We start from the raw sequence: 14,036 nt of genomic DNA, 5'->3' as shown, positions 1-14,036 counted from the left end.
TGCATGGACAGTCGAGCTATCAATAAAATTACAGTTCGATATTGTTAGACCAACTCAGTGGAGCAGCAGTTTTTACCAAACTTGATTAAAAAAGTGGCTACCATCATATTCGAATATGGCCTGGAGATGAATGGAAAACAACCTTTAAAACTCGCGAAGGGTTATACGAGTGGTTGGTAATGCCGTTTGGCTTATCCAATACTCCAAGCACTTTCATGCGAGTTATGAATCAAGTTCTTCGCCCTTTCATTGGAAAGTTTGTGGTTGTTTACTTCGATGATATACTTATATATAGTACCAGCCACGAGTTGCATTTACAACATTTAAGAGAAGTATTTTTAGCCTTAAGAGCAGCAAGTTTATACACATTAGTAAACAAGTGTATTTTTTGACAGAGAGAGTATTATTTTTGGGATATGTGGTGTCGAAGGATGGTATATCCGTTGATCAATCGAAACTGGATGCTATTCGAGATTGGCCAACACCAACAACTTTATCTGCAATAAGAAGTTTCCATGGATTGGTATCTTTTTTTATAGATGATTTATTCCTCATTTTAGTACTATTATGGCACCAATCACGGATTGCATGAAAGGGGGACAATTCTCGTGGACAGAAGTAGCTACTAAGGCATTCGAGATTATCAAAGAGAAGTTGATTATGGCTCCAGTACTCGCCCTACTAGACTTCTGTATCACTTTTGAGGTGCATCGTGTTGCGTCCAAAGTATGTGTTAATACATTGGTGACATTATCTAATTCATAAAGACTTTGTTTCATATACTGATCATGCTGCATTAAAGCATCTCAATAGTTAAGATAAGTTCTCTCACAAGCATGCCACGTGGACAACATTCCTTCAACAATTTACTTTTGTGGTAAGGCATACCTCTAGTGAATCCAACCGGGTAGCAGATGCTCTTAGTCGATGAACTTAACACAAATGCATCATCAGGTCATTCGATTTAACACATTTCAAGAGTTATATGCTACCGACCCTTTCTTTGCTCCTTTATTAAAAGACGTTGTTGTAGGGTTCTACCCAGATTATCATTTATATGATGGATTCCTTTTCAAGGGTAATCAGTTATGTGTTCTTGACTCAAGTATGAGACTGAAGATTATTGCAAAGTTACATAATGAAGGGCATATAGGTCGTGACAAAACTTTAACTCTAATAGCCAACACTTATTTTTGGCTTACTATGAGGCGTGATGTCTATCATTATATCGAGACTTGTCGCATTTGTCAAGTTGCCTAGGGTACCGCAACTAATGCTGGGTTATATATACTACTGCCGATTCCAACATAACCTTAAGCTAACATTAGCATGTATTTTATTTTGGTATTACCCCGCACTCAGAGGGGTATGGATTCAATATTTATTGTTGTGGATCGGTTCTCGAAAATGGCTCACTTTATTGCCTGTAAGAAGACTACAAATGCCTTGACTGTTGCTCGTCTATTCTTCAAGGAAGTTTATAGATTGCATAGCTATAGTATCTGACTGGGATCCACGATTTCTTAGCCATTTTTGGAAGACATTACGGAAGTTGACTAACACTTACTTGAATTTTGGAAGTGCTTATCACCCACAAACAGATGGTCAAACTAAAGTTGTCAACCATTCTTTAGGAAACCATCTAAGTAGTCTAGTTGGCGATAACCTAAAGACATGGGATTAGAAGTTATACCAAGTTGAGTTTGCTTATAACCGAGCAGTTAAGTGTAGTACTGGTTTAACCCATTTTCAAGTGAATCGCGGATAAAATCCACGAGCTCCCCTCGACTTAGCTCTAGTTCCGGATTTAGTTCGCAAAAGCAGCAAGGCAGAAGATTTTATTGAGCAGCTTAAGAAGATTCATGCAGCTACGCAAGAGTCTTTGAAGAAGACTACCTAAGGTTATAAAATTGTGGCAAACAAAAAGCGTCGACCTTTAAAATTTCAAGTGGGAGATATTGTTTGGGCTGTCCTAACCAAAAATAGGTTCTCCATTGGAAAGTACAACAAGCTTTCTGCTAGGAAAATCGGACCTTTAGAGATTATCGAGAAAATAAATCCTAATACATACAGATTGAAGCTTACTAGTGATATCCACACCGCAGATGTGTTCAATGTCAAGCATCTTATTCCTTACAGAGGTGATCATGATGAAGATGGTATTACTGACAATCCAAATTCGAGGGCGAATTCTCTCCATCCTTGGGGAATGATGTAGATTAGGAATTTATATTCTACTAAGATATGTTTCCTAATTAACTAAGGTTTAGGACGTTTTAATTTCCTTTCCAATTTAGAATTTTGTTTCCTTAGGATAATTACTACTACTATAAATAACTCTCTTTTGTAGCCTTTGAAGGCATATTTGATTTAAATAATATTTTCAATTTTTAAATCTCTTTGTGAGTATTTGAACAATTAATTCTCGGTATTCTGCGGAATCAACAAGTCTTAAGCCCTAAATTCACGGTATTTTTTTTTAATCAACGTGAATTTAGTTATTTTTTTTATTCTAGTATTCTCTAGAATCAACAGAATATTTTGAACAATAAACTTTTACTATATCAGAAACGCTTTCAAAGACAACTTCAAAATTAAATGGCCAATTAGATCAGCCATTTACAGTTGCAGAAATCACAACAACCCTTTTTTGGATGTGCCCAACAAAATCTCCTATCAAGATGGCTTACCAATTGTATTTTTTCAAAAGGATTGGGATGTGGTTGGAAATGGTGTTCTCAAGACCTGCTTGATTGTTCTCAACAAGCAAGGTATTGTAGCTTCTCTAAGTAATGCATATATTACTTTAATTTCTAAGACTACTAAGCCTAGAAAAACTATTGAATTTAGATCTATTAGCATCTATAATGTTATCTATAGAATCATTGCTAAAGCCACAGTGAATAGGTTAAAATAAATCCTCCACCAAATTATTTCTTTGACTCAAAGTGCTTTCATACCAAATCAGCTAATCACTGACAACATTATTATTGGATATGAATCTTTTCAAAAAATTAGACTTAGTAAGAGAAATAAAAATGGCTTGTTACCTTTAATGCTTGACATAAGCAGGGCTTTTGATAGAGTGGAATGGTCTTTCTTAAAGTAAGTTATGGAGAGGTTAAACTTTGCTGATAAATGGATGGCTTTCACTACTACAAAAATGTTAAACAATGACGCATATGTTATGACGGTTCTTTTTAAAAACTGTCATTAAATATCTTTAATGACGGTTATTATTTGAACCGTCATAATATGTAGTACTAATAATGACTGTTATGTAATAGAACCGTCATTAAATGTCAAGCAAAATCTACACTTAATTTTAATGACGGTTCGTTTATAAAAACCGTGATTAAAACTTACCATTTTTAATGACGGTTCTTATACACAACGGTCATTATATGTGTAGTTAAAAATAATCTTATTTTTAATGACGGTTTTTAAATACAACGGTCATTATATGTGTAGTTAAAATGTCTTGATTTTTAATGACGGTTTTTCCATAAAACAGTCATTGTATGCGTATTAAAAAATATTCTTAATTTTCATGACAGTTCTAAAAGAACCGTCATTAAAAGTTATAATTTTTAATGACGGTTTTTAAATACAACAGTCATTATATGTGTAGTTAAAATGTCTTGATTTTTAATGACGGTTTTTACATAAAACGGTCATTGTATGTGTAGTAAAAAAATTTCTTAATTTTAATGACGGTTCTAAAAGAACCGTCATTAAAAGTTACAATTTTTAATGACGGTTACTAAAAAACCGTCATTAAAAAATGATAATTTTTAATGACTGTTGTTATATATAACGGTCATTATACATCTTAAATTAATGACGGTTATTATAGAACCGTCATTGAGATATATATATCCCAAATTAACCGGCCCTATACTAAACACCAAATCCCTAAAATTATAGATAATTTCTTAACTCTAAAAGCACGCACGCACGCAACCCTGCTCTCTCAGCAGCACACCCGCCGTCGGTACACTTAGCCTGTGCAGTAGTAACCGAGCATGGCAGCACCAAGCCACCAGCAGCCGCCCTTTCTTTCACCATGCTCTCATGCACACATAGCAGCAGGCCAGCACCAGCAGCCCCTCTCTCTCATGCTTGCTCTCTACTATGTCGGAGTCAACACTGTACCCCTCTTACCCAAGAAAACTCTAACCCATCTCCAAACCCTTGCCGTCGAAGAAAACCCAATCATTAACTGCTTGAAATTAAAGCCTTCACTGTCAATCACCATCGAACCAGATAAACCCTAGCCTCGCCATCACTCGCCGTTTCACTCGCTGAAGAAAACACTCTACCATGTGAGTCTCTGTTGTTCGATAATATATGTGCATCGCCTGAGATTTTGATTTACTTACTTAAATTAATAAAATTTGAATGTTGATCTTCTTTGTTTCCCGAAGCTGTCACATGACCACTTTGATTCACCGCTTCAATTGGTTTGGTTCTCTATGATTAAGTAATTAATTACTTACTTTTAATTTCATATTTTCCTATCTAACTGTGATTTTGGGAGTCGGTTTCTTGGTTGGATTTGTAATTTTTGATGCAGATCAAAAACATCTTAAAGGTGTTTGTTTCATTGTCGTAATCCTTAATCCTTTTGTGCAATAATTTCTTCAATGGATTCGATTACTTGATTTGTTTACTCTATTTATTTATTTTTCTTATATTGTTGTCTGTTGGTTAAGGGAATCTTTTGTGTTGTGGTAATGGAAAATGATTCCATTATCTCTCGCCATGGTTTTTGTTTTGCAATTTTTCTGTAGGTTTGCTGTCAAAATAGCTGCTAGAAGTTTACAATGGCTGTTTTGCTGCTTTTCTGCAGTGAAACAGCCCTTGGTAATTTGCAGGGGCTGTTTTCACTACAAAACAGCAGCAAAACAGCCCCTGCAGATTTCTATTGGTTGTTTTCACTGCAGAACAGTAGCAAAACAACTGCTGGAAATTTGCAGGTGTTGATTAGTTGATGTTCTACAATAAAAAAGGCTCCTAGAAATTTTTTGGTCTACTTTGTATTGAAAATATTTTGGAAGATTGTCGAGGAAGGAGGGGAATGAGAGCAATAGTTTTTTAGAAGGCTTGATGATGAGTTTGATAAATTTGACAAGTTTTACTGGACTGAAGTGAAAGAAAATTATGCTTAGGTTGAAAGTTTGAGTAAGCAAATGGATGCTTTGATTGCTTTCAAGATAAAAACTAAGGAATTGGAAGGAGTGATTTAGGATTCTATACAATTTGAGCCTAAAGAACAAAAGCATGAAAGCAAGTTGATTTTTAAACTTGTTGTTGGTTATTGCTTTCCTTGTTTCTATTTCTCGGTAGTTTGAAACTAATTCCTTTTCTTAAATTAGCTTTCGAACAACTTTCTTCATTTTAGTTCATTCAAAATTATTAGTTCTATCAATAATATGACTTCATTAATGCAGATTATGTAGAAGACAACAAAGCAACTGCATATTTTGACGCCAATGGTCTCCTCTTCTTTGCTGAATAGTTAAATGATTTGACAAAATACAAGCTGTATCAGGTGACTTTTGCAGTTTGTGCTTTAATTGCCTGTATGGCATTACAACTATACTACTCACCATTCACATCTACAATGGTCATATATTTATGTATCTACAATCCATTCTCATGTTTCTGAGTTCTGAACATGAGTTTTGAAAATATTTTTAGATATGCACTCATATCAGGGTGCCTATAGAGTCTTCTAATTGTTTAGCTTATAGTGTATACGTGTTAATGCTCTTGGACGACTAAATTGGGATACTATATTAAATTAATATAGTACAAGCATATGAATGTGCAAACATAATAAATTTACTCTTTCAAAATTTCAGTTTAGCAGATGGTGGTGATTTTTAGGATCTTTCTAATCATATATTCTTTCAAAATTCTATAGGTCAAGAATTTACAATAAAGTTTGGTGACATTCATTGAATTGATGGGCCATATGAAGAGGTTAAATTCCTAGACCTTAAAACTTAGGTCCATCCTTTTAATTTATTTACTTTGGCAGCTTATATTAATTTGATAGCAATAATTCATTTAGCGCTTGTTGAAAGAAACCATGGGAAGACGGATAAATGCTTATTCTATGATTTTTATAGTTTAATTTATTAAAATTTCATGAAATGAGAAGTTCGAGCATTTAAATTATTTGACATATGATCAGCTTGTTTGAACTCTCTTCATCTCTTAAATTAAAATTACGTTGAGGCTAATTACTTGCACTATTATTTTTGTTTTATGTGGTGCCTAGAATTGGTTTTGCTACTGTATTACAAAGAAAACAACACTCAAAAAACGTTTCTTTTTATTTTCTTTTTTTATTTTGTTACTTCTTTGCTCTTTATCTTCTTGCTAATTATTTTTTCTTGGGTTGTTTTTGTTTTTCCCTTTGGCTATAAACAGATATAATTTTTCAAGGCAGCAAGCAAGCATGTTATTAAGTCGAAGATATATTGAAGATATAGTGAAGAGATAAAAGGAATTATCAAATCTTTTTGTATAACTAACTTTTGATATGAAACATTTGTAGAACGTACAATTGTAAAAAACTTATAGATACTGTAATTGAAATTGGGGCTTGAAATGATTATTGTAAATATTTAATTTTTTAAAATTAACATGCTAAAGATGACGGTTATTATGTAAGAACTGTCATTAAATATAAGTATATTTACTATAAAAGATGACTGTTATGAATAAAAACCGTCATAAAAAATTAATGGAAAAGTGCAATAGATGACTGTTATTTAAAGAACCGTCATTAAATGTGATTTTTAATGATGGTTTTTTCTTAAAAACCGTCATTAAAGCTCTAGTATATATAACTAATAATGACTGTTTTGTAAAATAACGTCATTATAAATATACATTTAATGACGGTTTTTTCTTAAAAACTGTTATTAAAGCTCTAGTACATATGATATATAATGACCGTTTATTAAAATAACTGTCATTATATGTATATATTTAATGACAGTTTTTGAACCGTCATAAAAAGTATGCCCCTTTTAATGTCGCTGCCTAAGATGACAGTTTTGTCATTTAAAACCGTCATTAAAAACCAATTTTGTAGTAGATATATCATACTGAATTTGATCATGAACTATATTTTTACCACCACTTTCTCTGTCATATAAATAGCGTTGCTAAAGCTTAATTCGGCCTCAAAGAGGCCTTTGACAGGGATGTACCCTATCTCTATAGTTATCCATCATATGTGTAGAGGTTTTTTTCAAATCTTTTGTTACAGGGAGAAAGACAAAGTTGAATTCATAGGCTGAGATTTTCTAGAGATATCATTCTTTCTTCTCTTCTTTTTGCTGATGATAGCCTTATATTCACAAGGGATACTATTGAAAAGTGCAAACGTTTGTAGTCAATATTTGATTGCTATTCTCCTACATTAGGCTAGGTCTTTAATTATGAAAAATCATCAATATCCTTTAGTGGTCAGATTTAGGGGGGACAAACTATAGCAATAAAGAACATATTTCAACTTAATATGGTGTCTAAGCATGAAAAATACCTAGGGCTACCCTCAATGATAAGAAGGAAAAGGACAAGTTTCTTTAATGATATCAAACTCAAAGTTTTGAGTAAGTTAACTAACTAGCATCACAAGTTTTTTTCTAGTGAAGGTAAAAAAAAATACTAACAAAAGTTGTAGCTCAAGCTGTTCTTACATATGTAATGAGTGGTTTTAAAATTCCTATGCGGTTGTGTAACGATATCCAGAGAAAAATGACTAGATTTTAGAGGGGTTTTAAGGAAAACGAAAGGGGATGCGCTGGACAAAATGGGAGAAGATGAGCTACGCTAAATATAGAGGAGGCACAAGATTTAGAGACATCTCTAATTTTAGTCAAGTGTTGATCGAAAGGCAAAGATGGGGGATAACTCAACATCCTGATTCTTAGGTGGTAAAAGTATTAAAAGTTAAATACTTCAAGAATTCTCATTTCCTCAAGGCTAAGACAAGTTCTAGCCTATCTTTTGTTTGTACATCATGGGGCAGACAAGTTCTTCAACAAGGTATTAGATAGAGAGTTGGGGACATAAACAAAATTAAAGTTTAGTCTAGTAATTGGTTACCTAGGCCAATGACTTATAAGCCAATTGTGAAATCAAAGTTGCCTGATGATATTAGAGTTTTTAAACTAATTGATTCTAATCACAGGTGAGATAAAGCTTTTATTCACAAGAACTTTGCTGCAGATGATGCTGAAGCCATCAAGACAACTTTCTTACTGAGCAAGCCCACGAGGATGAGGTGCTCTAGCACTTTGACAAAAAGAGGATTTATTATGTTGAAAGTGTACACCAATTGGCTCTCAAGCTTAGGTTCCCTAAAAGTCTCAGTTGTTCAACCTTTGACCCTCAAGGTTGGCGAATAAACTAAAAGTTAAGTACCCCGTGATTGACACTAAAAAGTGTACATTTAATAAGGATAAAATTATCAGTTTTTTACTTATTGTGTCGATTAATACACTCATTATTCCTAAGTTATCTTAATACTCTCCAAATATAATTTTATGTTAAATTAATTGTAATATGTTAATTTAATTTTAATTTTATATTGTAAATATATTTCAAGAATAAAAAAGAGTTGAAATTGGAAGTTGGAACAAAGAATAATTGTTGGAGCCATTTGAAAATCATTATTGAGGAAGTGTAATTAAAAAATCAAAATAAAAAAAGTGAGCAATCATGTTGATGATGGTCAGGAGGCCATTATGCCACCTGTCCATCACACTTCTCAACGTACATTTATATTATAAAAATAAAATAAAATAAACAAAATAAATAAAGAAGGATGCATTCCTTGCCTATAAAAGGTAATGAGATGCAGGAGAGAGGAGAGAGAGGAGAGAGAGAAGAGAGAGCGAAGCTGAGGAATCGTTTTTTATTTTTTCTTCTTTTTCTTGTTTTGTTGTTAATCAATTTCCTTTTAATATATTTTAAAAGTTTATCAAATAAAAAGAGATTTTTTTTTTCTTTCAATATGAGTAGTTAATTTTATTAAGCTGAGGTGAAGGGTGAAGCTCAAGATTTCAAATTCTTAAATTTATTACTTTCTCAAGTGAGTTTTAAGTTTATTTTATTCTTTTCTGGTTATTTTAATATCATGTTAATTTATAGATTTTCTTGAATCTATATGGTATTTTGACATAATGTTGACGCATTAATACATTTGTGGCACATTAGGTATTTTATTCCATATTTATCTACACACATAGTTAGTTAAGAATTAAATAATATAATAATTAACTAGTAATAGTTAGGAAAAATATAAAAAAATGAGAGAGTATTAAAATTATAGTTTGAATATTAAAAGTGAATCTTGTAACCTTAGCATAATTTTAAATTGATTCCTAGTAATTTTTTCTCCCAATTAATTTTTTTATTTAACAAATTGATTACTAGATTTTAAAGGTTAAAAAAGGCCAAAGTTTTTTAATGGAAAGCTTAAAAAAGCTTGCTACCAATTGTGGAAAACTTGTGGAAAAGAAAAGTTGTGCAAGAACCTATTTGTCATATCTATAAAAAGAAAAGTTCCTCATGCTTTTTTGGACTGCAAATTTGCCAAGAAAAGGTAAAGGTACACACATCTTACTGCAGAAATTTGAAAAGAAGTTACTAAGTTAGGCAGAATACTTTGAGTATGCTGCAAAGTTTGATAAAAAGCTAACTATCAAGGAGGTTGAACTAGTAACTTTTGTGTTGTGGGTGGTGCGGAATGCAAGAAACAAATATATTTTTTAGAGAAAGATGATTAGTATTAAAAATTATTTAATTATCAAGCGATAATAATATTATTTTGTGCTTATGTTATAATTTATATTTGTGTTTATGTAATATATTAGGAATTATTAATTATGTTTTAAATATATCTAATTTTGTGTATTTTTGTGTTTATTAGGTAAAATATTAATTCTACATAATTTGAGGCTCCAAACAGATAAACTGAGGTCAAATTTGGATTCTGGAGGTCCGAAAATCTTAAGATCAGTCAAGATCGGCTTAAAATTGGGCTTGTATAAAAAGAGTTGACTTTTCCTGTTGACGGAGCACTAATTGGATGATGAAATGAGCTTACAATAGATATGAGTGCATGGGATAGCTGGTAATTTTGACTAAATCTCAACCGTTCATGATTCAATGGCCATAATTGTGCCACGTGGCAATGGTTGGTGAAGCAAGTTGTAGGATCCAAATCTTTGTATTCGGGTCGACCCGATCCACCCATTAACCCGCCAAATCTCAACCGTTCTTTGGCCAAATCGGATGGGTCAAATGATGCCACGTGTGATGTTGACTTTGAAGTTTGACCAGCTGTTGGATCTTGATCTAATGGTTGTGAGGAGCACATGCATGAAGCTTATGATGAATCGCAAAACACTGGATTATGAATTTATTTTTCTATAAATAGAGCCTCATTTTTATGTTTTTAATCATCTCTCTACAACTCTCTTCTTCTCAAATTCTCTCCATCTCCCTGTAATCTTGATTTTCAGGTGTGTTTTTAATATTTTGTATAATTATTTTTACAAATAAAATTAATTTTATTTTCAATTTTAGTTGTTTTTATTACTTTTAATTATAATTAATTCAATTTTAATATTTCTTTTTATTTCAATTATGTTTAACTAAATAATATTATTTAGGGTAAGGTGAAACTCTTAGGAAATAAATATGATTTAATCAAATTCTATTTTTAATTTTATAAATTAAATTATTTTCAATTTAATTTTATACATATTTATATTTTGAAATTTTGATTTATTGTAGACAAACAAATGAATTTGGCACAATAAATTCTTAATATCTTAATATAAGGTATGGTAAAATGGTATTTTGACTTATTGAAGACAAATTAAATTTTGGCACAATAAATACTTAATCCATCATAAAATTAAAGAGAAAATAATAATAATTTATATAATTAATCTTTTGGGCAATAAATCTAAAAAAAAGACTAAAAGAATTTATCAAGTTTTATTTACTACTAAGAGTGGATCCACAACCCTAACTAGTTCAATTTTATAGTTTCATTTAAATTAATTTGTTTATATTCAAGTTTTAATTTCAATTTTTAGTTAAAATAAAATTAACAAATTAAATCTTTTCTCCGTGGATCGACCTCAGACTCACCGAGTTATAATACAACAAAACACTCTTATACTTGGGAGTTAAAAAGTATTTTTAAGTTGTGTCAAAAGAACCCAGATCCCGCCATATCAATAGCAAAGGCCACTGTAATTATGAAAGCCTATCAAAAAGTCAAGAAGCTTGAACAGCAGCAACTTGAGCAAGGAAAGTCTGGAAAACAACATGACTGGAAGCCTCCACCAAACGGCTGGTACAAGATCAATATGGATGCTGCTATCGACAACAATTTGCATATTGGAGGCTTTGCGGTTGTTATTAAAGACTCATCTAAGAAGGTTACAGAAGCAGCTGCCAAAAGCATAAGTTTTGATGGTGATGTTCCTTTTGCAGAAGCTGAGGTTTACAAGTAGCTAAAACTGCTGGACTCTCATCTGTGATCATTGAATGTGATTGTTTAAAGGTAGTTGAGTTAGTCAATAATAGAAAAGGCAGGAGGACTGAGATATTTTGGCCTATTTCAGATATTTCACAGCAGCAGTTGAAAAGATTTCCCAGCAGTTAGATGTCAACATGTTCATAGGTCTTGTAATGATATTGCTCATAATTTAGCTAAGAGAGCTATAAGAACTGGTGAAACTGTTATCTGGTAAAAACGTTCCCTAGGTGATGTACTGTCTTTAATTTCGGTTTAATGATAGAAAGTATTTCTTTCGTTTGAAAAAAAAGATTGCAATATATTAACGGCAACTCCTAACTTAAAATTCTGGTTCTACTGCTGCATATGAGGCCCCAAAATTATGGAAGATTTTGCTATCCTTAATTCCTTATAGTGTACTATCAACAAAAGTTGTGTTTTCATATTAGTAGCAAAGATTTAAATGGTTATCAACATAATACTACGAGAAAATTGTAAAAAAGAAATCACTTGATGTTGGACAAATTAATAGTACAAAAAAATTATTTACAAGGTAATAAGTACTATCAATCTGATGAAAAAACTTATTTACGATGGAGTGCAATAGCTGTAGTGTCCACCATCATAATATCTCCAAATATTTGATTTCTCTTAATTAGAACCTTGATGTTGTATACTACACGGCTTTAATTGCTTAGACACTAAGCAATATATTCCAAAATACCTTTACGGTCGGCTCTCCATTATTTACTTTGTGCAATTTTTTCGAAACCCTAGGACAGCATCCCTAAAATTGGCTCCAAGTTGCTAAGGTTACGTGGATTCATATATGTTAGAATTGGCACCCATAGTAGGTTGGACGGAGCCAACATAAAGAACAATTTAGAAACTTCTAATAGATTCTATATAATTGTTGTAAGTCTAATTGGACTCTAATTAAGAGTTATAAAGTCTCATGGTTGACTTCTATCACTTTCATGAGCTTCTACCACTTTTATGAGCTTCTACATAAACACGTCTATTGTATTTAAAATATGTGAGACATGAGATATACGTAGAACATATTAAAAATTCAAACAGACTTACCAAAAGTGTGGGTGTGTAAAGACGAGAGAAAAAGTCTTTGGGCGCTTGCACTGTAATTTGAGGAGATTTTCATCTCTATGATTCCCCTCGGACCATAAGCATACAGTGAAATGAGGATATTCCTTGTAATCATCTTCTGTCTTTATTCAAATTGACAATGACATAATCTCGTTGTAATTCGCTTCCGCGTTCAAGGATTAAAATGGACGCTTTTGGATCTACCATTAATAATATGTTGAATATGCAAAATATCAACACATTTATTTTATATTGAATATGCACGAATATCAACAATATAGGAGTATGTTTCCTTTAGCCATAAGGATTAGGGTTTGACCCCTTGCTTAACCTATAAACAAAGCCTTCTATCACCATTCACGCATAATTCATTCAATCATCAATCAACTTCCCAACAAGCTACCCTCGACCAGCATTCATTAGTTGCTTTTGATCATCATTGTTTTGTCCTTGATCAACTAAATAAGTGAGAGGGAGGAAAAACAAGTTTAAAAATATATATTTTTTTAAGTTTCAATAAGGATAATTTTGAAAATAGATAACGTTAATTGAAAAGTGAGGTTGCTTATGAAAATTGAGAAGTCAAATATTACCACCTTATTTCAGTAGGCTTGCATGCCAACATCCAATTAAATCCATCACTCAAATGCAATAATTTAACAAAAGAGAGTGGAATTATTAACGCCCTCGTAGAAAATTCTTAGAACCCTTATTCTCAATTAACCATTTTTCTCAATTAACTCCATTAAAATATTAAAAATAGTTATACAATTTCATAGCACCTCATTTATTCCCAAAATAAGCCTAATTAATTAAAAAAAGAAAACTATCATCAATCCCCAATAATGACGTAAAATTCTTACCTATACTAAACTCATGTAATATTTTTCCGGCAATTCCAGTAGAAACATCCCTTAAAGAGTGCTATGCACCACTCTTAACAGTTCAGTGATGGTGGGTTCAAGCTCACATTCAAATGGAGTTACTGAAAACTCTTTACTTAAACTTCACAGCGGAGCTTACAGTTTTAAGAATCCTTACCGCAAATTCTTCAGAGTTTTACAGCTGTTTGGAGTGTTCATTTTTTTTTTAATGATAGCAAGGAGTATTCACTCAAATCAAATTATGAGAGTTTTTTTTAATGTCATTTTAGGTAATTTCAGTTATGGGTGAAAATATAAATACAAAACTGGAGTTTTAGCAAATTTCTAAGCAGGTGCCAATAGTCTAATTCAAAAAAAAAAAATTGCACCAACCACATAACCACATAATTTAACGGACATTGTACAATGGAAATTAAAACTCCATTACTTCATTCACATTAGTTTACAAATGGACGTTTCTACCAAAGATAGGTGACATGGCAAAA

General features: G+C 32.1%; 1 long non-coding RNA gene across 2 annotated transcripts; it reads left to right on the top strand.

The window, feature by feature from the left end:
* Nucleotides 1–3,913: 3,913 nt before the first annotated feature.
* On the top strand, nucleotides 3,914–6,622 carry LOC112098315. Of its 2 annotated transcripts, XR_002905437.1 has the most exons (4): nucleotides 3,914–4,325; nucleotides 5,454–5,554; nucleotides 5,930–5,988; nucleotides 6,442–6,622. It is a non-coding gene; the product is annotated as an uncharacterized LOC112098315 (long non-coding RNA). The 2 variants fall into 2 exon arrangements; XR_002905436.1 differs by lacking the exon at nucleotides 5,930–5,988.
* The last annotated feature ends 7,414 nt before the right edge of the window (nucleotides 6,623–14,036 follow it).

Source organism: Citrus clementina, unplaced genomic scaffold (assembly GCF_000493195.1).
Source record: "Citrus clementina cultivar Clemenules unplaced genomic scaffold, Citrus_clementina_v1.0 scaffold_5, whole genome shotgun sequence".
NCBI lineage: Eukaryota > Viridiplantae > Streptophyta > Magnoliopsida > Sapindales > Rutaceae > Citrus > Citrus x clementina.
This window is presented reverse-complemented; position numbering and strand designations above follow the sequence as displayed.